Genomic DNA, 25377 nt, shown 5'->3' on the forward strand with positions numbered 1-25377 from the left:
GTTTACCACTGGCAGTGTGGAGGCTAACACTGGGGCTTTATGGGGTCTAACACTGGCAGTGTGGAGGCTAACACTGGGGCTTTATGGGGTCTAACACTGGCAGTGTGGAGGCCATCACTGGGGCTGTACAGGGTCTAACACTGGCAGTGTGGAAGCTAGCACTGGGGCTTTATGGGGTCTAACACTGGCAGTGTGGAGGCTAACACTGGAGCCATGGGGGGGTGGGTGTAACACTGGCAGTGTGGGAGGCTAACACGGGGGCTGTACGTGGTCGTACACTGGCAATGTGGAGACTAACACTAGGAATATCAGGAGTGTAACACTGCCAGTGTGGTAGCATAACATAACATGGCACAGTACAGCAGGAGAACTAGCCCATCGGCCTACAATGTCTGTGCCAAACATGATGCCATGACCATCACATATCCACCTGTACAAAACCCATAATCTACCATTCCCTGCACATTCATATGCCTATCCAAAAGTCTTTTAAATGCTAGTAATATATCTGCTTCGACCCATCAGCCGTGGCAGCACGTTCCAGGCACTGTACAAATCTTACCCCACACATCTCCTTTAAACTTTACACCTCTTATCTTAAAGGTATGCCCTCTAGTATTTGATTTTTCCATCCCGGGAAAAAGATTCTGACTGTCTAGCTAGCCTATCTATGCCTCTCGTAATTTTATATCCTCCAGCAGTTTTCAATCTCTTACATCGACGGAGATGTGATTTCTCTCCGTATTGTATCTCCGTCCGCACTGTGGCCTAACATCATGGAGTGGTGCGGCCCTTTCCTGGAAACCGACCCGGCGCTCCAAGCCGCGGGAGTCTGCGGGGCCTTAACAGCGCGGAGCTTGCAATCGCTTTGCCGGGGATCGAAGTTCCAACCGCGGGGCCTATAGACTTTAACATTGTGAAGCACGCAGCTTCTGGTAAGAAGAGGCCAACTCGGGAGCTCCATGCCACAGGAGAGTTTCAACTGCCCTGACGCAGGAATTTCGATCACCCCGACGGGGGCTTCGGTCATCGGCTGCGGGGGCTTTGATCGCCCCGACTGTGGATAGTTTGACTGTCCCGACCGTGGGAGAGCAGAGGAAGAAGATTGAACTTTATTGACTTCCATCATAGTGAGGAGTGTGGATGTTTATGTTAACTTTTATGTGGTTGTGTGTCTTGTTGCTTTTCACTTAGTATGGTTGTACAGTAACTCAAATTTCACTGTACCTTAATTGGCACATGTAACAATAAACTGAACTTGAAACCTTTAAACCTTAAGTTTGCTTTTTGCTCCAGATTCCATCATATGCAGTCCCTTAAGTTTAGGTTAGAGATACGGCATGGGAACAGGCCCTTCGGCCCACCGAGTCCACACCGACCAGCGATAACATGTACACCAGTTCTACCCTACACACAGAAGCCTTTACAGAAGCCAATTAACCTACAAACCTGTTCGGCTTTGCGAGTGTGGAAGGAAATCAGAGCACAGGGAGAAAGTACAAACTCTGTACTGAGAACAGGATCGAATCCAGGTCTCTGGTGCTTTATGGCAGCAACTCTACCGCTGCATCACTGTGCCACCCTTGTGTCTCCATAGTAAATCAGAGATTGCACAAGGCTTGAGTTGGGCAGCCAGTTCCACAGGCCCACTACTTGATGTATTCATATGCTGGAGATAATGTCTTTAGAACCAAGCAGAGTTCAATTTGCAGATAAACTCAGATAATAGCTTCAGTCATGATTTTGTGCAAAAAGTAGAGCACTTTTTGAAATGTTAATAATTTTCATAGGCTTCATAAATATTATTAAACCACATAACTCCAGCAGAACAATTTATTGAATTTATTCATATTCATAAACACTTCTGAAAGAATGACTCGCTTTGTAAAGTTCAGCTTTTGGATGTTTTCGGTGGGGAGATATTTGGACTGAAGATCTGATATCATTCTAAACAGCATTGAGGGAGTGACAGTGGAGTATTTTTAAGGAAATTGCCACAGTATAATAACCTTTCTGACAAAATTGATATCAGTGTGTGAAGGTAGGTGCCATCTTATATACCGAAAACAACATCAATTTCCACGTTAAATGTAAAATTTGCCTGAAAAATAAAGTTTTTAAAAGGGTTATATAAACTAAGGGATGTTTAAATAAGTAAGCGTTTCCTCTGCCATATCCTTTTCCTTTAAATACAACGCAGTTCTCTTTAATGTTTTTAGTGCTTTTCGCCCAGTAAAAAAGGGATGCTTTTTAAATTTAAGTAGTTTTGTTAAATGCTATTGAATTTTCCTTTTGTTAAGGCCGGATACACTTTCCCTGGTTCCAAGTTAATGAGCTGGTTGTTGGTCCCAGTGTGGAATTGACAGTATTTCAGAGTGTTTAATATTTTACCTGCTTTGCTGAACACCCCTAATTAGTCCAATTACAGCTGGACTGATTACTCATCCCTGACAATTACTCGCAAAAATGGCTGACTTGAGTCTCCATTTAAAAATAATTAGGAAACAATTGAAATTCTGGCTGTTTCTAGAGCATAGGCTTAAAAACCACCAAACTCGTAAAAGTATCTTCTACTCAGCCCACCGTCCTTTTAAGTACCATCTGTGAACGTGAATGGAACAATGAATAATGGAACAGCTTTGTCCTGCCTCTCCCCTCTTCCAGCTTTCTCCATCCACCTCACCCCCCCACCATGCCCCCCCCCCCCCATCGCTCCACTGCCCCCATCACCCCTACTGCCCCCCCCCCTCCCCATCCGCCACCCCAATCGCAGAGTTATAGTCATAGAGTCATAGAGTCATAAAGTACAGAAACAGACCCTTCAGTTCAACATGCCTATGCTGATCAAAATGCCCCATCAACGTCAATCCAACTTGCTCACATTTAGCCCACATCTCTCTGAACCTTTCCTATCCATGTACCTGTCCATATGTATTTTAAATGTTGTTATAGTACTTGCCTCAACTACCTCCTCTGGCAGCTCGTTCCATATCCCCAAGGTAGACAAAAATGCTGGAGAAACTCAGCGGGTGAGGCAGCATCTATAGAGCGAAGGAATAGGTGACATTTCGGGTCGAGACCCTTCTTCAGACTGTTGTGGAGGTGGGGGGGGGGGGGGGCGAAGAAGAAAGGAAAAGGCGGAGACAGTATGCTGTGGGAGAGCTGGGAAGGGGAGGGGAAGGAGGGAGAAAGCAAGAACTACCTGAAATTGGAGGTCAATGTTCATACCGCTGGAGTGTAAACTGCCCAAGCGAAATATGAGGTGCTGCTCCTCCAATTTGCATTGGGACTCACTCTGGCCATGGAGGAGGCCCAGGACAGAAAGGTCGGATTCGGAATGGGAGGGGGAGTTGAAGTGCTGGGCCACCGGGAGATCAGGTTGGTTAGTGCGAACTGAGCGGAGGTGTTGGGCGAAGCGATCGTCAAGCCTACACTTGGTCTCACTGATGTAGAGCAGCTGACACCTAGAGCAGAGAATGCAATAGATGAGGTTGGAGGAGGTGCAGGTGAACCACTGCCTCACCTGGAAAGACTGCTTGGGTCCTTGGATAGAGTCAAGGGGGGAGGTAAAGCGACAAGTGTAGCATTGCCTGTGGTTGCAAGGGAAAGTACCAGGGGAGGGGGTGGTTTGGGTGGGAAGGGACAAATTGCCCAGGGAGTTACAGAGGGAACGGTCTTTGCGGAAAGCCGAAAGGGGAGGAGATGGGAAGATGTGGCCAGTGGTGGGATCCCGTTGGAGGTGGCGAAAATGTCAGAGGATTTTCTGTTGTATGTGACGTCTGGTGGGGTGGAAGATGAGGACAAGGGGAACTCTGTCCTTGTTACGAGTAGGGGGATGGGGAGTGAGAGCGGAGCTACAGGACATAAAGGAGACCCTGGTGAGAGCCTCATCTATCGTCGAAGAGGGGAATCCCCATTCCCTAATGAATGAGGATATCTCCGAAGCCCTGGTTTAGAACACCTCATCCTGGGTGCAGATGCGATGAAGGCGGAGGAATTGAGAGTAGGGGATCCTTACCCTTATATGGATAGAATTCCATATACCCGGTTTATTTGTCTGAAAAAACTGCCCCTAAGTCTCCTATTAAATTTTCCCCTCTCACCTTAAATCTGTGTCCTCTGGATCTTAGTTCCCTCACTCTGGATAAAAGACTCTATCTATTCCCATTCCGATTTTATACACTTCTGTAAGATCACCCCTCAGCCTCCTGCGCTCCAAGGAATCTGTCTGAAGAAGGATTCCGATCCCAAACGTCACCTATGAATGTTCTACAGAGATGCTGCCAGAACATGCTGAGTTACTCCAGCATGTTATGTCCTTTTTGGAATGGAATGGTATTCTGTCCATTTTTCCACTTGCTAAGCAAACCGCAGTCAAATCTCCAATAATGATACAAACTAACACAGCAACTGAGGAAAGGAGTATCTTGTAGCGGCGCCTGCTGGCGCACGCAGGTATCGAACCCGGCATTGGGAAGCCGCGGTCACGTGACTCGGGAGGGGCTGCTTGTTTTTGCACGGTTTTGTTTTCGTGCGGCAGTTCAGCACTGACCACCGTTGTGGCCAGACGTGTATACTGAAGAGTGAATTTTCGAATAAAAATGAGTTTAAAAGTTCAGTTGTCGTTCTTGCGAACGCCAAAATCTTATATTTCATTTAATTTTATTTAGTCTTAGAGATACAGCGCGGAAACAGGCGTTTCGGCCCACTGAGTCCACGCCAACCAGCGATCCCCGTGCACTAACACTATCCTACACACTAGAGCCAATTTACAGTTTTTTTAACCGAAATCTATTAATCTACAAACCTGTACGTCTTTGGAGTGTGGGGGGAAACTGGAGCACCCAGAAAAACCCCACAGAGAACGTGCAAACTCGATACAGACAGCACAAGGGTGGGTGATGAGGAGTAGCATCGGTGCAGGAGGGGAAAGGAAGTGGGTGACGGAGACGAGTGGGAGCGGAAAGAAAAGTATCGGGTGGGTGGAGTAGCTCCACAGTTGAGGAGGAGTTTAATTGAATAATTCAATGTTCATGCCCTGATGTTGCTTAACATTGGAGATAAGTGCAGCGTGTTGTAATAAACTAATAGAGGAAGATTGCAGATATGTTTTGCCCATGTTTCTGCCCGCTGGTTAAAAAACATTGTTTGTTGATAAAAACAAATCTAATTTCCAAATTGGAGTAAATGTTAACTATGATGAGTAATCATGTCTGGTTTGAAGATGTTGGCTGTAAATCGTGAAGTGGAGTGAGCAGGAAACAGATTATACTGTGAGGGGGTGGCACAGTGGTGCAGCGGTAGAGTTGCTGCCTTACAGTAACTCTAATGGGCCTGTCTCACTTAGGCGATTTTTCAGTCGCCGGCAGTCGCCTGAAAAGCTAGCGACTGGAACGGTGACTGTCAGAGTGGAACACACACACACATCGCTTCTTTCACCAGCCCGTTATGCAGGCGGGGGACAGGGCAAGCGGGGGGGGAGCGCTGTCTGAGTGAAATTCACATGGTGCAAAGCCAATGTGATACAGACACACACCACGATGAACAGGAAGGTTGGTGCTGTAATTAAGACAGTGAAAGCACAGTGTACAGGAAGGATCACGTAAGTCCTTTAAAAGAGGGGGGGAAGAAGGGGGAGGGAGAAGGAATGGAGACAACTTTTAAGAAGCCAGAGATACACGGCTGCGAAGCTCAGCGGACATTAACATTACTGGTCAGTTATCATTGGTTCTGAAAACTACTGCTTATGTTTTTTTTTCCCAATGAGCCAATGAAATTCACCTGGTCAGCACGGCTACAACCTTTGAGAACCTACGACTTCCCGGCGACCCACTACCACTGCACCTACGGCACGAGAATTCTCGCTACTCTCCATGGTGGCTTCATTCTGGTCACCTCTAATTTTTCAACATGTTTAAAAATTTGCACTGACCATAATGAGGCCACGACTAGTTCCTAGAATGCGGGAACTCTTCACGACCATGAAGGCGACCCCGGCAACCACCCGCGAACATGCAGCGACCGCATAGTCTCCTGCAGTCGGCTAAAAAGTCGTCTCTGTGGGACAGGCCCATTAGGCAATTAGAGTCCTTAGACTCTAAGGACACTAACGCGAATACAATCCTGAGTACGGGAGCTGTCTGTACAGAATATGTACAACCCACCTGCGACCTCGTGAGTTTTCTCCGGGTGCTCTGGTTTCCTCCCACACTCAAAAACGTACAGGCTTGTAGCCTAATTGGCTTGGTAATTGTAAATTGTCCCTAGTGTGTAGGATAGTGTTAGCTTGCGGGGATCGATGGTCGGCGTGGACTCGGTGGGCCGAAGGGCCTGTCCGCGCTGTATTTCTAAACTAAACTACACTAAGCACTGCATCAGGCAAATCGGTTCTGAATTGGTTTCTATGTTGCTTGGAGCAATTAATTTTAAAGACTGCAAGTGTTTTATTTCTTGCTAATTTTTCTTGACGCTATTATTGTGTCTCAGCATTCAAAGGGTCACTGAAAAAAATCCATCTCACCATCAGCTCCCTGTCTTGTCCATTGCTGAAGCTGGTCAATTGGTTCCATATCAGCAATTCTGTTCCTGACAGAGCAACTGACACGTTTAACAAGCAATAAATTAAGAGTTTAAACTCTATTGACACTGTTCACTTGCAACTAAACAGTACCTCACTTGTGCTGAATAGATCCCTTTGGTGATGGATTAGAATTCAATAAAGTACTAAAGCCCCAGAAAGCAAGGTGAAAACTGCTACACAGCAAGTACCATAATTGCGCAGAGAGCCATCAGAGAGAATGGCTCAAATTTAACATTACATTTAGTGCTATCTACCGGGCATACATTCCTGTGCATACATGTGTCTGTATACTTTGGGTGATCACAGCCCAGTGTGTGGAAACTTTGTAGGCAAAATAAATCTTCCCAACATCTACCCCTACATTGAAATAGCACCTCGAACATGGTCAAACAAGCCACAGTAGTTTACAGGAATATACTTAGGCACAAATTTTGTGTCAGACCACATTAGCACAAGGGATGAGTTTTTAGTCCCGGGTTTAGACCTGGGTTCGATCCTGACTACGGGTGCTGCCTGTGTGGAGTTTGCACCTCTTCCCTGTGACCACGTGGGTTTCCTTCGGGCGCTCCGGTTTCCTACCACATCCCGAAGACATGTGGATTTGTAGGGTAATTGGCCTCCGTAACTAGACCCGTGTGGAAGGAGTAGATGAGAAAGTCCGATAACACACAACTAGTGTGAATGAGTGATCGATCGCCGGTGTAGACTCCGTGGGCTGAAGGGCCCGTTTCTATGCTGTATAAGGTCATAAGGAATATGAGTAGAATTAGGCCATTCGGCCCATCAAGTCTACTCCGCTATTCAATCATGGCTGATCTATCTCTCCCTCCTAACCCTATTGTCCTGCCTTCTCCCCATAACCTCTGACACCCGTACTAATCACAAATTTATCTATCTCTGCCTTAAATATATACACTGACAGCCTCCACAGCCTTCTGTGACAAAGAATTCCACAGATTTGCCAGCCTCTGACTAAAGAAATGTTTCCCTCATCTCCTTCTTAAAAGGACGTCCTTTAATTCTGAGGCTACGACCACTAATCCTAGACTCTCCCATTAGTGAAAACATCCTCTCCACATCCACTCTATCCAAGCCTTTCACAATTCTGTATGTTTCAATGAGGTCCCCCCTCATTCTTCTAAACTCCAGCAAGTACAGGCCCAGTGCCAACAAACGTTCATCATAGGTTAACCCACTAATTCCTGGGATCATTCTTGTAAACCTCCTCTGGATCCTCTCCAGAGCCAGCTCATCCTTCCTCAGATATGGTGCCCAAACTCAGTGCCGGATTTACGTATAAGCTAAACAAGCTATAGCTTAGGGCCCCCACTTTCTAGGGGGCCCCCCGAAAAAATTGATGGGCCTCGAGGTCTAGGGGGGCCTCCGGCCAAGGCAGAACACCTACCGTTCAACTCTGGGCGGCCCCCCTCTCTATCTCTCTCTCTCCATCTCCCCCCGCTATCCGTGTCCGGGCCGCCGGGCTCCGCTCGCTCCTCATCCGCCGGCACGGCAGGCCGCCTTGCACATGCGCACAACCACGGCCAGCACATCATCGGCCGCCCTGCGCATGCGCACTGCAACGGCAACTGGTCGGCGCTGGGCACTTTCTCCCTCGCTTTGAATTGTGGGAGATTTGGCCGCCATGGCTGTCCGGTCGTTGGGGACCTCACGAGTGGAACAGCTTAGGGCCTCTCTTCATCTAAATCCGGCACTGCCCAAACTCTAAACAAAACTTGTCAAAGAGATATATTTTACACAGCTTCTAACAGGAGATGTGAGAATGGAGTGGAGTTTAGGGATAGAAAGGAAATTCCAGAGCTGAGCACAATGACAAGTGAACCACAGCTTTAACCAAGGGGGGAATGGAGACTATGGAACATAGAACATAGCACGGTACAGCACAGGAATTGTCCTCCAGACCTCTATGTATGTGCCGACCATAATGCCAATTTAAGCTGCACTTTACACTGCACTTCGGGACGGCACGGTGGCGCAGCGGGTCGAGCTGCTGCCTTATGCCCCTGTCCCACTTAGGAAACCTGAACGGAAACCTCTGGAGACTTTGCGCCCCACCCAAGGTTTCCGTGCGGTTCCCGGAGGTTCCCGGAGGTTTTTGTCAGTCTCCCTATCTGCTTCCACCATCTGCAACCTCCGGCAACCACCTGCAACCTCCGGGAACCGCACGGAAACCTTGGGTGGGGCACCAAGTCTCCAGAGGTTTCCGTTCATGTTTCCTAAGTGGAACAGGGGCATTAAAGTGCCAGAGACCCGGGTTCGATCCTGCCTACGGGTGCTGTCTGTACGGAGTTTGTACGTTCTCCCCATGACTTGCGCGGGTTTTCTCTGAGATCTTCGATTTCCTCCACACTCCAAAGACATACAAGTTTGTAGGTTAATTGGCTTTGTATAATTGTAACTGGTCACTAGTGTGTGTAGGATAGAGTAATTGTGCGGGGATTGCTGGTCGGCTTGGACTCGGTGGGACAAAGAGCCTATATCCGAGTTGTATCTATAAATTTTACTTCGGAGTCACGTGAGTGACTACGTTAAGAACCCCGCGAGGACGCATGCGTGTCATATCGCTACACGCATTGCAACAAGTCACAGCAAGGGGGAATGACGTTCCCCTAGCGGCAAAATTTGAAAACCAGGAACAGCAGGTAAGGAGACTCTGCGTTCCAGAATTTGAAATTCGGGAACAGCAGGTAAGAAGACTCTGCGTTCCTTCCACTCACCTTTTAGGTGGAAACATGGACCGGATCCATGAAGGCTGCGGGAAAGCTGGCGGGGGAGAACCGCGGAGTCGCGGGCAACCGGCAGCAGCACGCTAATCTCCCGTAATGGGAACAGCTGTGCCCGACTTTCGCTCCCGACTCGCTCCCGCACCGGGCCCGGCCGGGCGGGAGAGGGAAGCAAAAAACTAATGTTTCCCCGCGCTGGGTTTTTCACAGGAGGGGAAGCTGGACAAAGTGGTGTCCACAAATGCTGCTAGTGAAGCTGGCTGGGGAGGACCGCGGAGTCGCGGGCAGCCGGCAGCAGCAGCCAAAGGCACGTTAATCTCCCGTAATGGGAAGAGCTGTGCCGACTTTTGGTCCCGCGCCGGCCAGAACACCACGGCCGGGCGGGAGACTATTCAAATGGGGCCGTTGACTTTTGACAAGTCAATAACGGCATGCAGACCGGGTGGAACGACGTTCACCCGTAGCAACAATTTTAACCTGGACCTGCAGGTAAGAGCTGCGGTCTTTTTTGTATTTACCATGCTGATTGCAGGTGCAGAAACCAACGGGCTGCGACAAAGCTGGTGGGCTAGATGGGATCAGCTGTGCCAGATGTCCTCCACACCGGCCATATCCACTCCACGGAAGGACAGTAAGGACAAAGCTGGAGAAGGAGGACCGTGGAGCAGCGGGCAGCCAGCAGCAGCCAGCGGCACTTGGATCACCCGTAGTGGGATCAGCTGTGCCCGATGTCGCCTCCGCACTGGCCAGATCCACGCGGCCGGGCGGAAAGGCTAGACACAAAACAAACAAGGTCGTGGACTCAGAGGAGTCCGACTTTGAACAACCGCGGGCGGCCAGCGCCGAGAGCGCTGGAGCCGGAAGAAGCGGTGTATGGAGCTTTGCTCCAACGTGACAGACTCCGGGAGATGGAGTCGGGTCACTGTGGGCCCTATGATAAACCCACAGCAGTACCTCTTGAAGGGCTGCACAGTGCTTCTACCTCATCAGAGGGGAGCACTGCGGGTCAGTTCTGGGCTGACCTGGAAGAGGGGTCCGCAGAAGAAAAGACAAGTGTGCAGGGGGTGCAGGAACTAAAAACCTACTGGAACCCACTACGGCCAACGACAGCACCCCCACGCACCCACCAGCAGAACTGGTGAAAGCTCGAAGGACCGGTACCCAAAACATGAGTCTTTTTAGGCCATGGCCCAGACCGGCCTTCTTGGAAGATGCGGGGACCTCCAACGCCAACCAAACCGAAAATCCAGACCCCAGCGCTACAACAGCAGCGAAGAACCTACAAAAAGTAAACCTGCCACTGGTAACTATAGAGGTAGGTGGGTCTGGTTCCCTACAATATACAGTGGGCACGGAGATTGGGTGGAGATTACACTCTTTTCTGAATGCATGGAGCATGATAACAACCGATACTTACATCTTAAGCAGTATCCAGGGATATACAACAGAGTTTATACACAAGTACAGCCCTCCAGTTCAACATATACTGAACTGAATGTTCGTGCCTTCTGATAAAGGAAAATCAAAAGCGCAAGCTGAACTGAAGCGGCTTCACATAAAAGGTGTAATTGAGAAAACTCAACACGAACCATTAGAATTCGTGTCCAAAATATTTATCAAAAACAAAAAAGATGATGGTCATCGCATCATCATAGATCTGACAAAATAGATACCTTTGTTACTGCTTAACAATTAATTTCCAAAGGTTACTTCAATGGCCAGCATCGATTTAAAAGATGCTTACTATTCAGTGCCTATACGAGGTGACCACAGATGTTACTTAAAATTCAACTGGATGGTACAACTCTGACAGTATAAAGCACTGCCAAATGGGTTATCATCAGGCCAGGCTGTTCACAAAAAATTTGAAACCAGCCCTAGCGTTTATACGGAAACGTACACACATGGTCATGGCATATTTAGATGACATACTCATTATGGGCAAAACTTTGGAATTGGCCAAACAACCTGTAACAGCCACAAAAAAGTTATTTGGAAAACTGGGATTCATTTTTCATCCAGTTAAATCTAAACTAAATGCCTTCCACTACTATGGACTACCTGGGGTTTCACCATTGAATCAGTTCACATGTCGGTGACTCTGCCTAAGGGAAAGGCTAGAGATTTAATAGAGGCTTGCAATAACCTCACTGACATCAGCAAACCATCCATCAGATTGGTAGCTAAAGTAATTGGCATAATGATGGCTGCCTTTCCAGCCACTCAATTTGGACCTCTACATTACCAAAACATACAGAGAGCAAAATACAAGCACTCTAAATTATGCAGGTCACTTTGACAGATCTGTGAAACTACCAATCAAGCTAAAATGGAACTAAAATGGTGGATAGATAACATCTGGCCTTGTTCCAATCCAATCATTGTCAGTAACCCTTCCATGGTACTACAAACTGATGCCAGTGCACTTGGGTGCGGAGCCACCAATACCATACCACCGTGGTAGCATACATTAACCACAGGGTGGAAACAAATCGACATCATGTGACAATCTGGCTATACAACTTGGCAATGGTGTATCCAGAGAGATATTTGGATATCAGCCACTTACCTACCAGGAAGACTAAATTCAGTGGCAGACACCAGGTCACGCAAATTTAATGAAAACACCAAATGGATGTTGAATAAAATAGTACTGCTGATATCACAGCAAAATATGGAACACCAGATATCGATTTATTCGCATCCAGACTTAACCACCAGTTATCAAATTATGTTACATGGGAACCAGACCCTGGGGCAGCGGCGACAGATGCATTTTCGCTGCATTGGGGGGGGGGGGGGGGGGGGGATTGTTTATTACGCATTCCCTCCTTTCGTGCCTCATCAGTCGGGTATTAAGGAAATACAACATAGAAACATAGAAAACATAGAAATTAGGTGCAGGAGTAGGCCATTCGGTCCTTTGAGCCTGCACCGCCATTCAATATGATCATGGCTGATCATCCAACTCAGTATCCCGTACCTGCCTTCTCTCCATACCCTCTGATCCCCTTAGCCACAAGGGCCACATCTAACTCCCTCTTAAATATAGCCAATGAACTGGCCTCGACTACCCTCTGTGGCAGAGAGTTCCAGAGATTCACCACTCTCTGTGTGAAAAAAGTTATTCTCATCTCAGTTTTAAAGGATTTCCCCCTTATCCTTAAGCTGTGACCCCTTGTCCTGGACTTCCCCAACATCGGGAGCAATCTTCCTGCATCTAGCCTGTCCAACCCCTTAAGAATTTTGTAAGTTTCTATAAGATCCCCTCTCAATCTCCTAAATTCTAGAGAGTATAAACCAAGTCTATCCAGTCTTTCTTCATAAGACAGTCCTGACATCCCAGGAATCAGTCTGGTGAACCTTCTCTGCATTCCCTCTATGGCAATAATGTCCTTCCTCAGATTTGGAGACCAAAACTGTACGAAATACTCCAGGTGTGGTCTCACCAAGACCCTGTACAACTGCAGTAGAACCTCCCTGCTCCTATGCTCAAATCCTTTTGCTATGAAAGCTAACATACCATTCGCTTTCTTCACTGCCTGCTGCACCTGCATGCCTACTTTCAATGACTGGTGTACCATGACACCCAGGTCTCGCTGCATCTCCCCTTTTCCTAGTCGGCCACCATTTAGATAATAGTCTGCTTTCCTGTTTTTGCCACCAAAATGGATAACCTCACAACAAGACTCTGCATCTGGTATTGGTAGTACCCGATTGGCCTACACAACCATGGTTCCCAGTGGTATCAAACATGGTATCAAAGACATGAACATCCCGTCTGTTCTGGAATATCTGGCAGGCCTCCACTATGATGAGGGGCTCAGTTACAGTGCCATCAACTGCGCCAGAAGTGCCCTATCGACTTACCTATGGCAGGGGACAGACCATTACACTGTTGGGACTCACCCACTGGTACAAAACCTATGAGGGGAACCATATACTCCCAAATATGGGATGTGAGAATAATCCTGAAGATGCTCAGGAATTGGTCTCCAGCAACAGTTCTGTCCCTACACAGACTGACATTAAAACAGTCATGCTAATGGTATTGGTCACGGCACAGAGGATACAGTCACTGCAAAAACTAGACTGGACAACATGACTTCCTCAACAGAAAATATTACGTTTCATATTTATGAGATGGTAAGCAGAACAGAAAAGGGATCAGCAGGCCTCAATATACAATTAGGTCATACCCAACAGATGACCGTCTGTGTATAATAAGACATCTGTCGTTATACATGGAGAAAAAGAATATCCTAAGAGGCAATGAAAAGGCACATTTTGGTCAGCCACTAGCAACCACACCAAGAGTGATGGTCCAGACCATCTCAAGATGGCTGAAACAGGTGCTAACACAGGCTGGGGTGGATACTAATTTTTTAAAATCTCTTTCCACCAGGGCTGCAGCTACATTGGCAGCGATACAGTTGGATGTACCAATGGACCAAATCCTCAAGGCAGCAGGATGGTCTGGAGGGGAAAACATTCCAATTATTTTATAATAAACCAGTAATGAAACCTGGAACGTTTGCAGAAACAATTTAAGTTCTGTAAATTAATTTAAACCCATAAAAAGGGGTTATAAATTAGTGTTAAAATTTTTTATGATTTCAATGTCGAATTCATGTCCAAATTATGTTAACACAATTCCTCCCACAGTCAAGGCAGACGTGATGCATGGACTCGTTTCCACGGCATGAAATCACAGAGCTTTAAAATCTTCACGTAGTCACTCACGTGACTCCGAAGTAAAATAGTAAGATTAAACGAGAACTTACCAGTTTGAAGTTTGATCTGTATTTTATGAGGAGTTACGATGAGGGATTACGTGCCCTCCGCTCCCACCCTGATCATATACTTAAATGGTATCTCTTCTCTAATCTTACTATGTTTAGTCATTACAGTTATCTGTGATTTCACACCGCTGCTTTGAAGAATGACACGCATGCGTCGTGGCGGGGTTCTTCACGTAATCCCTCATCGTAACTCCTCATAAAATACAGATCAAACTTCAAACTGGTAAGTTCTCGTTTAATCTTACTATTAAATCTGGCTGCATGTGGTCTATATTGCTCAATTCCCTGCCTGTTCACGTGTCTGTCTAAATGCCTCTTAAACATTGTCCTCATTATTATATATTCACCACTTTCACTGGCTGTATGTTTTGCCACACCCCCCCCCCCCCCCCCCTCCCCTCCCCAGCTACTCGTTCCAGGCACATACTACTCTCTGTATTAAAAAAAAGACTTGCCTTGTAAAATTTCCTCCTCTCACCTTAAAACTCTGCCCTCCGGCAGATATTTCCACTACGAGGATAAGACTAATATATTAAGACAGCAGTGACGCATTGAGATCGCAGCCACTCAGGGAAATCAGTGACCACTTGGGCCAAAGCTGCAACTGGAACTGCAACACGTCAGCGCTTACAGGACAGGCGGAACTTTTACCAGTTTTATAATCTTCTCAAACCGCAGATGGGTTAACACCATGAAAAGGTTACATTGTGGAAAGTCTTCCAATGCATTCCAAGAAACCATGAAAAACATTTGTCCAGACATTTCATTATGAATCTCTGATCACTAAAAGTGCAAATGTCTTGTATAAAACAATTTATTCACTTTACAATGTTTTGTATTATGCATCAAGTTTCAGTGTTATTTTCATTTTGGGGCCAACTTTCAGCTATGTAGAAAGCACTAAGATTGAAAGCCTTTATTTTTCCAAAGAATATTTATTAAGTGGTTGTATTTTTTCCATGTTGAACAGGAAAACAAATTAATTATTTGAAATGATTTGTTGTAAGTGTGACATCAAACCGTAGCTGGATCTGGAATTAAATCCACAGTATGTTCTGCTGTGGAGTAGATTAGTTATATCCTGCCACATATTTTATTCAGTCAGGAACTTTCATTTAATAGAAATTTGAAATGAAATCTGTATGAATCTCGTAATGTGGTTTGCTGGAATGTAATGGGAGACTTCCTCGAATGTAAACTTTTCAAAGTGTTAACTTGTCTGCCATTTGGTTGATTGCAAAACCAGTTGAACTTTGCTAGTGATTATATAGAACGTTTCAGCCACCTGTCCGAGCCTCGGATTGTTAACCTGGATTTTGCCGAACTAATAGCGGTAAGGCCATTAGCACTTACTACCATTATTGCAAGTTAAAAAGAACAGTACATTTTGGCATCCATACATGCACAAGGAATTCCATATGTTTTCTTTTAGAGTTGTATCTGCTCTTTTGCCAAATGTGCTGGTGCTTTCCTCAAAGTAGATTCAGCAATGGCATGAACTGGAAAATTTATCACTTGATCTGCATTATAATAATTGGGACTTGAACAAAGTTGTAAAAACGGTTTTAGTGGTCCAGTAAGTATAATTATTGTTAAGCTTGTGAAGATTTTGTTTTGGCACAAGTTGAGCATTGTGTACAATTGTGGGCTCTTCCTTAACAAAAGGCCACACAAGGATGAGGTGCAACACAGAATCACCAGCATTTTAACTACAAAACGAGTTTACTTCATTTGGAGAGACTGAAAACTTTATTGCTTGTTTTAAGTGGAACCGGAAGTTTGAAGAAATAAGCTGTTGGAGCTTAAGAAGCATAAAAAGGTTGCCATTAAAAGAGACTGAAATAGTTATTGTTTTTTTCAGTGGAGCTGGAAGTATGAAATAGGGTGTTGCTGCTTAAGAGGCAGAAAGAATTGCCATTACGTCAATAGTGACTGATTGCAAAAGTGATTTGCGGCATTGAATGGTCCATTTTCATGTTTGTTGGGCAACATAGGGAGGGCACAAATTTAATACAATCACACAAGAGTTAAAAGAAAATGAACACTAATTTTGTAAATTAATTTGCCATACACTCTTCCTGAATGATGTTGCACAGATTACTTTACGTATGACTATGATTAAAAAAGAGAATTTTAACAGTGAGAAGTCAAAGTTTAAAGAATTAAGGGACCCGACTCGAAATCTCATCTATCCATGTTCTCCAGCGATGCTGCCTGACTCGATGAGTGACTCCAGCACTTCATGCTTTTTTGCTCAAGATTCCAGCATCTACTGTTCCTTGTGTCTACTAGGTGTAAGAATTGTCTGGATGGATCACAATGTGAACATCTTAATGTGTTTTTCTTTATGGGTTTCGTGTTCTGTTTCCAACCTGTAATATTCTGATTCTGTAATTTTTGCAGAAGCTCAATAACAAGTAAATTCACCTCCTTTTTCTGAATGAGCGTTATTCTATCACAATGAGTTACACGTGCAGGGAACCTGCTTACTTTAATGCCCTAATGTCGGAATCTAATCCCCTAAATGTTTAAACCTGCTGAATATGTTCTCATTAAGCACTCAAATACCCTCCCACTGAGATTTATGTTAAAGAATGACAAACAATAAAGGTATCAATAAGCAGGATCATTAATAACGATTAGCTCAAACTGAGGAACTGGAGGTTAATAGACATTTATCATGAGTGTTCAGTGTTTGATTTAATATTTATCCTCAGCTCCACAAGTCACTCTTTCACCACTGATCTGCTCAGTTAGCCTGTGCAGTGGTTTTTGTGGTTGCTGCTAACACTTCGAACTGAAAAGTTATATTGCACATTCGGAAGTTTGGCAGTGCCAAAGTCGACGCCAAAGAGCAGCCACAGCTGTGAGATCGGCCGCGCTCCTGTTTCGTACTGACGCCTGTACAAAAGAGGATATTGTTGAAAGCTCCAAATGATTGACCCTCGTGACAACCGTTTATATTTCTATATCGCCTGTAATGTGGTGAAACTTCCCAAGCTGCTTTAATAGAGGATATCAAGAGAAACCTAATACCATGACACATGAGGACCTAATAGAGCAGGTGACCAAAACCCGATCAAAATGATTTAGGAAGGAAATTTCAAAGTTTAACACAAGGCAACTGAAGGTGAGGAGTTAATGGTGGAAACATTCAAATTAAAGTTGGTTAGTTGGTTAGTTCGTTGGTTGGTTGGTTTGTTATTTAGTTAGTAAAGGGCCTGTCCCACGAGCATGAGACCTGCATGCGGCAAGCGCGACTAAACTGGAAGCGGGGGCCGCGCGGAGGTCGAGTGATCCCCGTACAGGGCCGGTCCCGCCAGCATGCGCCTGCATGTGGCGAGCGCGACCAAACCGGAAGCGGGGGCCGCACGGAGGTTGAGTGAGTGACGTGAAGTTCGAGCGAAGTCCGCGGGATGTTCGCGCGTGACGTACGGCGTCAAGACACTGTGTACTGCGTCGAGGCGCTGCGCACGCCCGTCGAGGCGGTGCATACGGCATCGAGGCGGCTGCGGGCCGGCAGGCCGTTGCCGCGCAGAATTTTTGAACACGGTCAGTTTTTCGGAGCCCCGCGCGATGTCTGGACCAGCTTCGCACAACTCCATACGGCTCCGGCGATCGAAGTGGAACCGGCCCCGCGAGGCCGTACGGCTCAAGCGACCACGTTAGGTCGCGCTTGCCGCATGGAGTCGCATGCTCGTGGGACAGGCCCTTTAGTTATTAGTCAGATGGTCGGTCGGTCGGTCAGTCAGTTAGGTTTATTTTCACGTGTACCGAGATACAGCAATAAAGCATTCTGTTACATGCTGTCCATTCAGTGGAAAGACTATATGTGATTACAGTTAAGCCGACCACTGTATATAGATACAGGATAAAGGAAATAACGTATAGTGCAACTGATGATCACAAGCACTTTACTCCAGCATTTTGTGTCTTTAATTGTGTCAGTAACCACCTTCATACCCTGGTAGCATACATAGGTTGAAGATAAAGCTTACTGCAGCCGTTCCTCCAAGGCAATCTCACATCCAAATAACAATCATATTTGATTTTTCATAATCACTGAAAGAAAACTGCTGGATTTTCTTTTTCAACTGTCACATTTATTCAGTTTGAAGTACAGTGGGAACGGTGTAACTAATAAATAATGGCCACAGAATAACTCTGCTTATTGTAGCTTCAAAAATTAAAGTCATCATTGAAGTTTGTGGTGGCCACGGTGGAGCAGCGGTAGAGTTGCTGCCTTACAACGCTTGCAGCACCGGAGACCCGAGTACGATCCCATCTGTATGGAGTTTGTACATTCTCCCTGTGACCAGCGTGGGTTTTCTCTGAGATCTTCGGTTTCCTCCCACACTCTAAAGACGTACATGTATGTAGATTAATTGGCTTGGTGTATGTGTAAATTGTCCCTGGTGTGTGTTGGGTGGTGTTAATGTACAGGGATCGCTGGTGGGCCGAAGAGCCTGTTTCCACGCTGTATCTCCAAACGAAACTAAACTAAACTAAAGTCTATTATTCCATTGCATAGTAAATGATAGGACCCTGGCGAGTGATGTAATACAGATAGACCCGAGGGTGTTGGTACATAGTTCTATGAAAGTGATAACACAGGATCAGCGCACTTCCCTGTTGTCTTCATCTCAGATCTGTGCAAATGTCTCAGATGCCAGCGATCCCTCTACAAATGTCCTTTCTCCGACAGAGAAAAGGTCACAAAATGCTGGAGTAACTGAGGGGGTCAGACAGCATCCCTGGAGTACATGGATAGGTGACATTTTGGGTCCCAATCCCACACACATCACCTACCCATGTTCTCCAGAGATGCTGACTGACCCGCTGAGTTACTCCAGCACTTTGTGACCTTTTGTGTAAACCGGCATCTGCAGTTCCTTGTTTCCAGATTTCCTGTAGGACCATCGCAGTCAGTAGTGCAAAGAGATTTTTGTCTTTTAAGCCTTTTCCTGCAAAGTTCAGATACTTACTCAATATCAAATACATTGAACGATCCTTTTGCATATATAACACATTACGTACACGGAATTACGCATATTTTGAATGATTCTTGTATTGGAGCATTTTGGATGAATTTAGATCCCAAAGCAATCGAAGAAAATTTAAGGCAGTATTTTCTTTGATTGCTTTTGGATCTAAAGTATATCTACAGTATTCTACAGTATATGGGAAGTATACATCGTATGGTTACAGGATATGGGGAGGAAAGAGGAACAGGGTACTGATTCTGGATGAACAGCCATGATCATATTGAATGGGGTGGGAGATTGCAACCTTCACGTGGTCCGCCCTTTTTGGACGAATCCAATCAACCTGGCATGCACAATTAAAAATAAGATCAAATAGAACAAGTTGTCCTTCAACTTTAGCTTGTGCATGCCATACCCAAGAAGAAGATCATATTGAATGGCAGTTCTGGCTCGAAGGGCCGAATGGCCTACTCCTGCACCTATTTTCTCTGTTTCTATGTTTCTATGTTTCTATTTTTACATTGAGAGTCAGGAAAATGTTACACTGCTGTTCAGACCTACTCCGCAATTAAAAAAAGTAAATCGGTACCGTCTTCTGAAATTAGCCAATGTCAATTTCATTAATGTGTGTCAATGCCATTACTGACATGATTAGTAAAATCAGTACCTCTCACTCACTGTTAATCAACTGAGTTAGAAAAGACAGTCACACTTGACTCTTCAGTCAGTATTGACAGATGAGAAATAGGAGCAGAAGTAAACCAAAAGGTCCTTCAGCACTGCTCCACCATTGAGTGACTGAACTGATCTTGCCCTCTGCTGTACTTTCCTTACAATACAATACAATACAATTTATTTGTCATTTGGACCCCTTGAGGTCCAAACGAAATGACGTTTCCGCAGTCACACATTACAAAAACAAAAAGACCCGAGACACAAACACAATTTACATAAACATCCATCACATCGCTGTGATGGAAGGCAAAAAAAAACTTATCTCTCCACTGCACTCCCCCCCCCCCCCCCCGATGTCAGAGTCAAAGTCAAAGCCCCCGGCTGGCGATGGCGATTGTCCCGCGGCCATTAAAGCCACGCCGGGTGATGCAAGGTCGCACACCGGGTCTAGTTGTTAGAGCCCCCGGCGTGCGCTCGCAGAGTCCCGCGGCCATTCCGCAACTGGAGCCCCAGGTCATTCCTGTTGGAGGCCGCTCCACGTTGCAGCCCCAAGGACAACGGAGACCCGACAAAGAAAAGGTCGGGTCTCCCGTGCAGGGAGAGATTTTAAAGTTACCCCCTCCCCACCACCCCCCCACACACATACCCCAACAAAAAAATAACAAAAACTACATAAAAACGAGACAGAAAATAAAAAAAACACAGACGGACTGCAGAGGCCGCTGCTGACAAGCCCATGATAGTCTTAACTATCTTCTTAATCCCATTAACCGCAATTCCCCTTCAGTTCAAAAATTGTCTTGAATGTATTGACTCTGGAGTAGAGAATTAGAAAGATTCTGAATTCTTAAAGAAGAAATACTTCCTCAGCCAACCACAAGACCTCAGACTTTATCCCCTAGTTCTTGACTTCCCTTTCAGCTGGATGATCCTTGAAGCATTATCAAGATCCTTGAAGCATTTATCAAGAAGGTCATTTGGTTCTCTTCTAAACTTCAGCCAATTCATTCAAAGATCAATTCATTCTCTTGACTGTTCCCCCTCCACCTGCCCATTATACACACACATACACACATATAGTAACGCTAGTAACACAGTCACATTGTACGTCAGGATGGGAAAATTGCAGAGAATTGTGGACGCAGCCCAGACCATCACACAAAGCAACCTCCCTTGCACTAAATGTTGTTCTCTTTATCCTGTATCTGTACACAGTAGACTACGTGAAGTCTTTCTGCTGACTGGACAGCACGCAGCAAAAAAGCTTTTTCCGGTACCTCGGTAAAACATGACACTAAAGTAAACTAATATTTGTATGGATCTTCAACTTTCCCCATGCTCTCGTGGGTTTCTGTGTTAACTACACAGTTAAGAATTGCAAATTAAATAAACGTACAATTTCCTGAAATATTTTCAACCCAGCGTCCCATATCCTCCTTCACAGTAGTGACGATGAGAGGTAACAGTTGTATCTATGATGACTACAAGTACTGCATGAATGCCTGATGCGAATTGTTGTCAAGGTTTGGTTGCTAAGTGGTGCTTTAGCAACTCTTGACAAGAGGAAGAAAAATGAGATTATGAATCACCCTGGGCCAGTTTCAGGCATTTTTCATAGAGCTAGTTGAATCGTACCTTAGGCAATAACAAGGAAGTAGATCTGATGTATCCTTTGGGCATGAGAATACATTAAAGTTACAGTACAAAAATAGGCTATTTGACTCTCTGGAGTCTATTGTCGTTTAACCTCCATACAATGAGTTAATCTAGATTCCAGTTACAAATCTGCATCTCTTTCCTTCCTCCTGGAGTATTACATGATGTGAAGATAGGTGCAGAATAACAATGGAATAGAATGGAAAACATTGATAGAAAATGTTCTTTCCCCCATCCCTGCAATCAGTCTGACGAAGGGTTCCGACCCAAAATGTCACCTATCCATGTTCTCCAGGGGTGCTGCCTGACCCGCTACTCCATCATTTTGTGTCTTTCCTCAAGTTTTGAACTGAATCTTTCATGTTCATAAGTTATAATCTGTCAATCTCCGCCATAAAAATATCAATTGACTTGGCCTCACAGCCTTCTGTGGCAATGAATTCCACAGATTCACCATCCCCTGATGAAAATAAATTCCTCCTCCTCTCCTTTCTAAAGGTCCGTTCTTTTATTCTGAGGCTATGGCCTCTCTACCTAGACTCTCCCACTCGTGGAAACATCACGTTCACTCTATCCTGGCCTTTCACTCCTTCCTAAGTTTCAATGAGGTGCCCCCTCATCCTTCTAAACTCCAGCGAGTAGTTCCAACGGCCAGTTCCATCAAACGCTCATCATCTGTTAGCCGACTCATTCCTGGGAATCTTCGGAGCAACCTTACAAGTTTACATAAACTGACCCATCTTTTTCTCGAAGGTTTAAAATTCTCTTAATTTTGTCAGAAACATTTAAATAATCAAATAGTCATGTCAGGTTGAGTTTATTGTCATAAAAGTACAGTGAGGTACAGGTACAATGAAAATTTGCTTACAGCAACATCATAGGGCACATACATGTCAGGCAACGCATGAAAATATTAATTGGACATAATTTTTACATAAATCGCACATAAATGCTGCAAGGCAGTGAACAGAAAAAAAACTGTGTATAAACAAGGCATTTGTGTAAAACAGGAATGCAGATGTGTCCAAGAAATAGTCCATAGTGTTCTGTTGCCAAAGTAGGATTATGGTTGTTCAGTTTGGTTCACATGCTATTGCTTTAATAATAGTTTGATTTTAAATCTACTCTCAGGGTGTAATGAAGAATTACCAATTGTTCTAATATCTATCGCTGTTATTTGCATCTGAAATGGTACCAGTCCTTTTGCTCTGGTGACTACAATAGACTACGTGTAAATGGATTGTTGGAAGCAATCAATTAACCCCATAATAAGAATTGAAAGGATAATAGCAAAAGGAGGAAACTTTCCTCACATTAGAAATTACAGATTCTGGAACCTTCAAAAAAAATTGCTGGGGGAACTCACTGGGTCAGACAGTAACCATGCAGGCAAATGGCCAGACAACATTTCTGGTAAGGGGCGTTCTTCAAGGAACATTTTATCATTGAGTCATAGAGACATACAACATGGAAACATGCCCTTCAGCCCAATTTGCCAACACCGACCAACATGTCCCATCTACACTCGTCCCTCCTGCGTTTGGTCCATATCCCTCTAAACCTGTCCTATCCATGTAACTGTCTAAATGTTTCTTAAACGTTGCGATAGTACCCGACTCAACTACCTCCTCCCACAGCTCATTTCATACACCCACCACCCTTTGGGTGCAAAGGTTACCCCTCAGGTTCTTATTAAATCTTTTTCCCCTAACCTTGAACATATGTCCTCTGGTTCTCAATTCCCCTACTTTGGGCAAGAGACTCCGTGCATCTACTCGATCTATTCCTCTCATGATTTTGTACACCTCTATAGGATCACCCATCATCCTCCTGCACTCCATGGAATGCTGGCTTACAGGTACAGCAGGCAGTGAAGGAAGCTAATGGAATGTTGGCCTTCATAACAAGAGGATTTCAGTATAGGAGTAAAGAGGTTCTTCTGCAGTTGTATAGGGCTCTGGTGAGACCACATCTGGAGTATTGTGTACAGTTTTGGTCTCCTAATTTGTGGAAGGACATCCTTGTGATTGAGGCAATGCAGCGTAGGTTCACGAGATTGATCCCTGGGATGGCGGGACTGTCATATGAGGAAAGATTGAAAAGACTAGGCTTGTATTCACTGGAATTTAGAAGGATGAGGGGTGTTCTTATAGAAACATATAAAATAGTAAGATTAAACGAGAACTTACCAGTTTGAAGTTTGATCTGTATTTTATGAGGAGTTACGATGAGGGATTACGTGAAGAACCCCACCACGACGCATGCGTGTCATTCTTCAAAGCAGCGGTGTGAAATCACAGATAACTGTAATGACTAAACATAGTAAGATTAGAGAAGAGATACCAGTTAAGTATATGATCAAGGGTGGGAGCGGAGGGCACGTAATCCCTCATCGTAACTCCTCATAAAATACAGATCAAACTTCAAACTGGTAAGTTCTCGTTTAACCTTACTATTTTACTTCGGAGTCACGTGAGTGACTACGTGAAGATTTTAAAGCTCTGTGATTTCATGCCGTGGAAACGAGTCCATGCATCACGTCTGCCTTGATGACTGTAGGAGGAATTGTGTTAACATAATTTGGACATGAATTCGACATTGAAATCATAAAATTTGTTAACACAAATTTATAACCCCTTTTTATGGGTTTAAATTAATTTACAGAACTTAACTTTGTTTCTGCAAACGTTCCAGGTTTCATTACTGGTTTATTGTAAAATAATTGGAATGTTTTTTCCCCCAGACCATCCTGCTGCCTTGAGGATTTGGTCCATTGGTACATCCAACTGTATCGCTGCCGATGTAGCTGCAGCCCTCGTGGAATGAGATTTTAAAATATTAGTATCCACCCCAGCCTGTGTTAGCACCTGTTTCAGCCATCTTGAGATGGTCTGGACCATCACTCTTTTGTGTGGTTGCTAGTGGCTGACCAAAAGTGCCTTCTCATTGCCTCTTAGGATTTTCGTTTTCTCCATGTATAACGACAGATGTCTTATTATACACAGACGGTCATCTGTTTGGGTATGACCTAAATTGTGATCCCTGTCTGTTCTGCTTACTAACTCATAGATATGAAACATAATATTTTCTGTTGAGGAAGTCATGTTGTCCAGTCTTAGTTTATGCAGTGACTGTACCCTCTGTGCCGTGACCAATGCCATTAGCATGACTGTTTTTAATGTCAGTCTGTGTAGGGACAGAGCTGTTGCTGGAGACCAATTCCTGAGCATCTTCAGGATAATACTTACATCCCATATTTGGGAGTACCTGGTTCTTGGGGGATTAGTATTAAAAATTCCCCTCATAAGTTTTGTTACCAGTGGGTGAGTCCCAACAGAGTAACGCTCTGTCCCCTGCCATAGGTAAGTCGATAGGGCACTTCTGGCGCAGTTGATGGCACTGTAACTGAGCCCCTCATCATAGTGGAGGCCTGCCAGATATTCCAGAACAGACGGGATGTTCATGTCTCTGTAGGTGATGTTGTTTTTATGGCAGAGCATCGCCTACTTCCTGATATAGACCAGATACTGTTTTTTAGTTGACTGTCTTTGGGCCGCCGAGATCATGTTCACTGTTCGGTCCGTCAGTCCCAGTTGTAGTAGAGGTGTTTTTAAAAATCTACAAATTAATAAGTTCAAATGTTTATGGCATGGGTGGCTATCCCTTGTTACGGGATGTAGCAATAAATCTGGTCTATGTGGGATGGTGATACATGGTTCTAATACCATGTTTAATACCACTGGGAACCATGGTTGAGTAGGCCAATCGGGTACTACCAATACCAGACGCAGAGTCTTGTTGTATTTTCCTTAATACCCGACTGATGAGGCAGGAAGGAGGGAATGCGTAAATAAACAATTCCCCCCCCCCTCCCCCCCCCCCTCCCCCCCCCCCCCCCCCCCTCCCCCCCCCCCCCCCCAATGCAGCGAAAATGCATC

The sequence above is a fragment of the Amblyraja radiata genome, chromosome 14 (assembly GCF_010909765.2).
Source record: "Amblyraja radiata isolate CabotCenter1 chromosome 14, sAmbRad1.1.pri, whole genome shotgun sequence".
NCBI classification, from domain to species: domain Eukaryota; kingdom Metazoa; phylum Chordata; class Chondrichthyes; order Rajiformes; family Rajidae; genus Amblyraja; species Amblyraja radiata.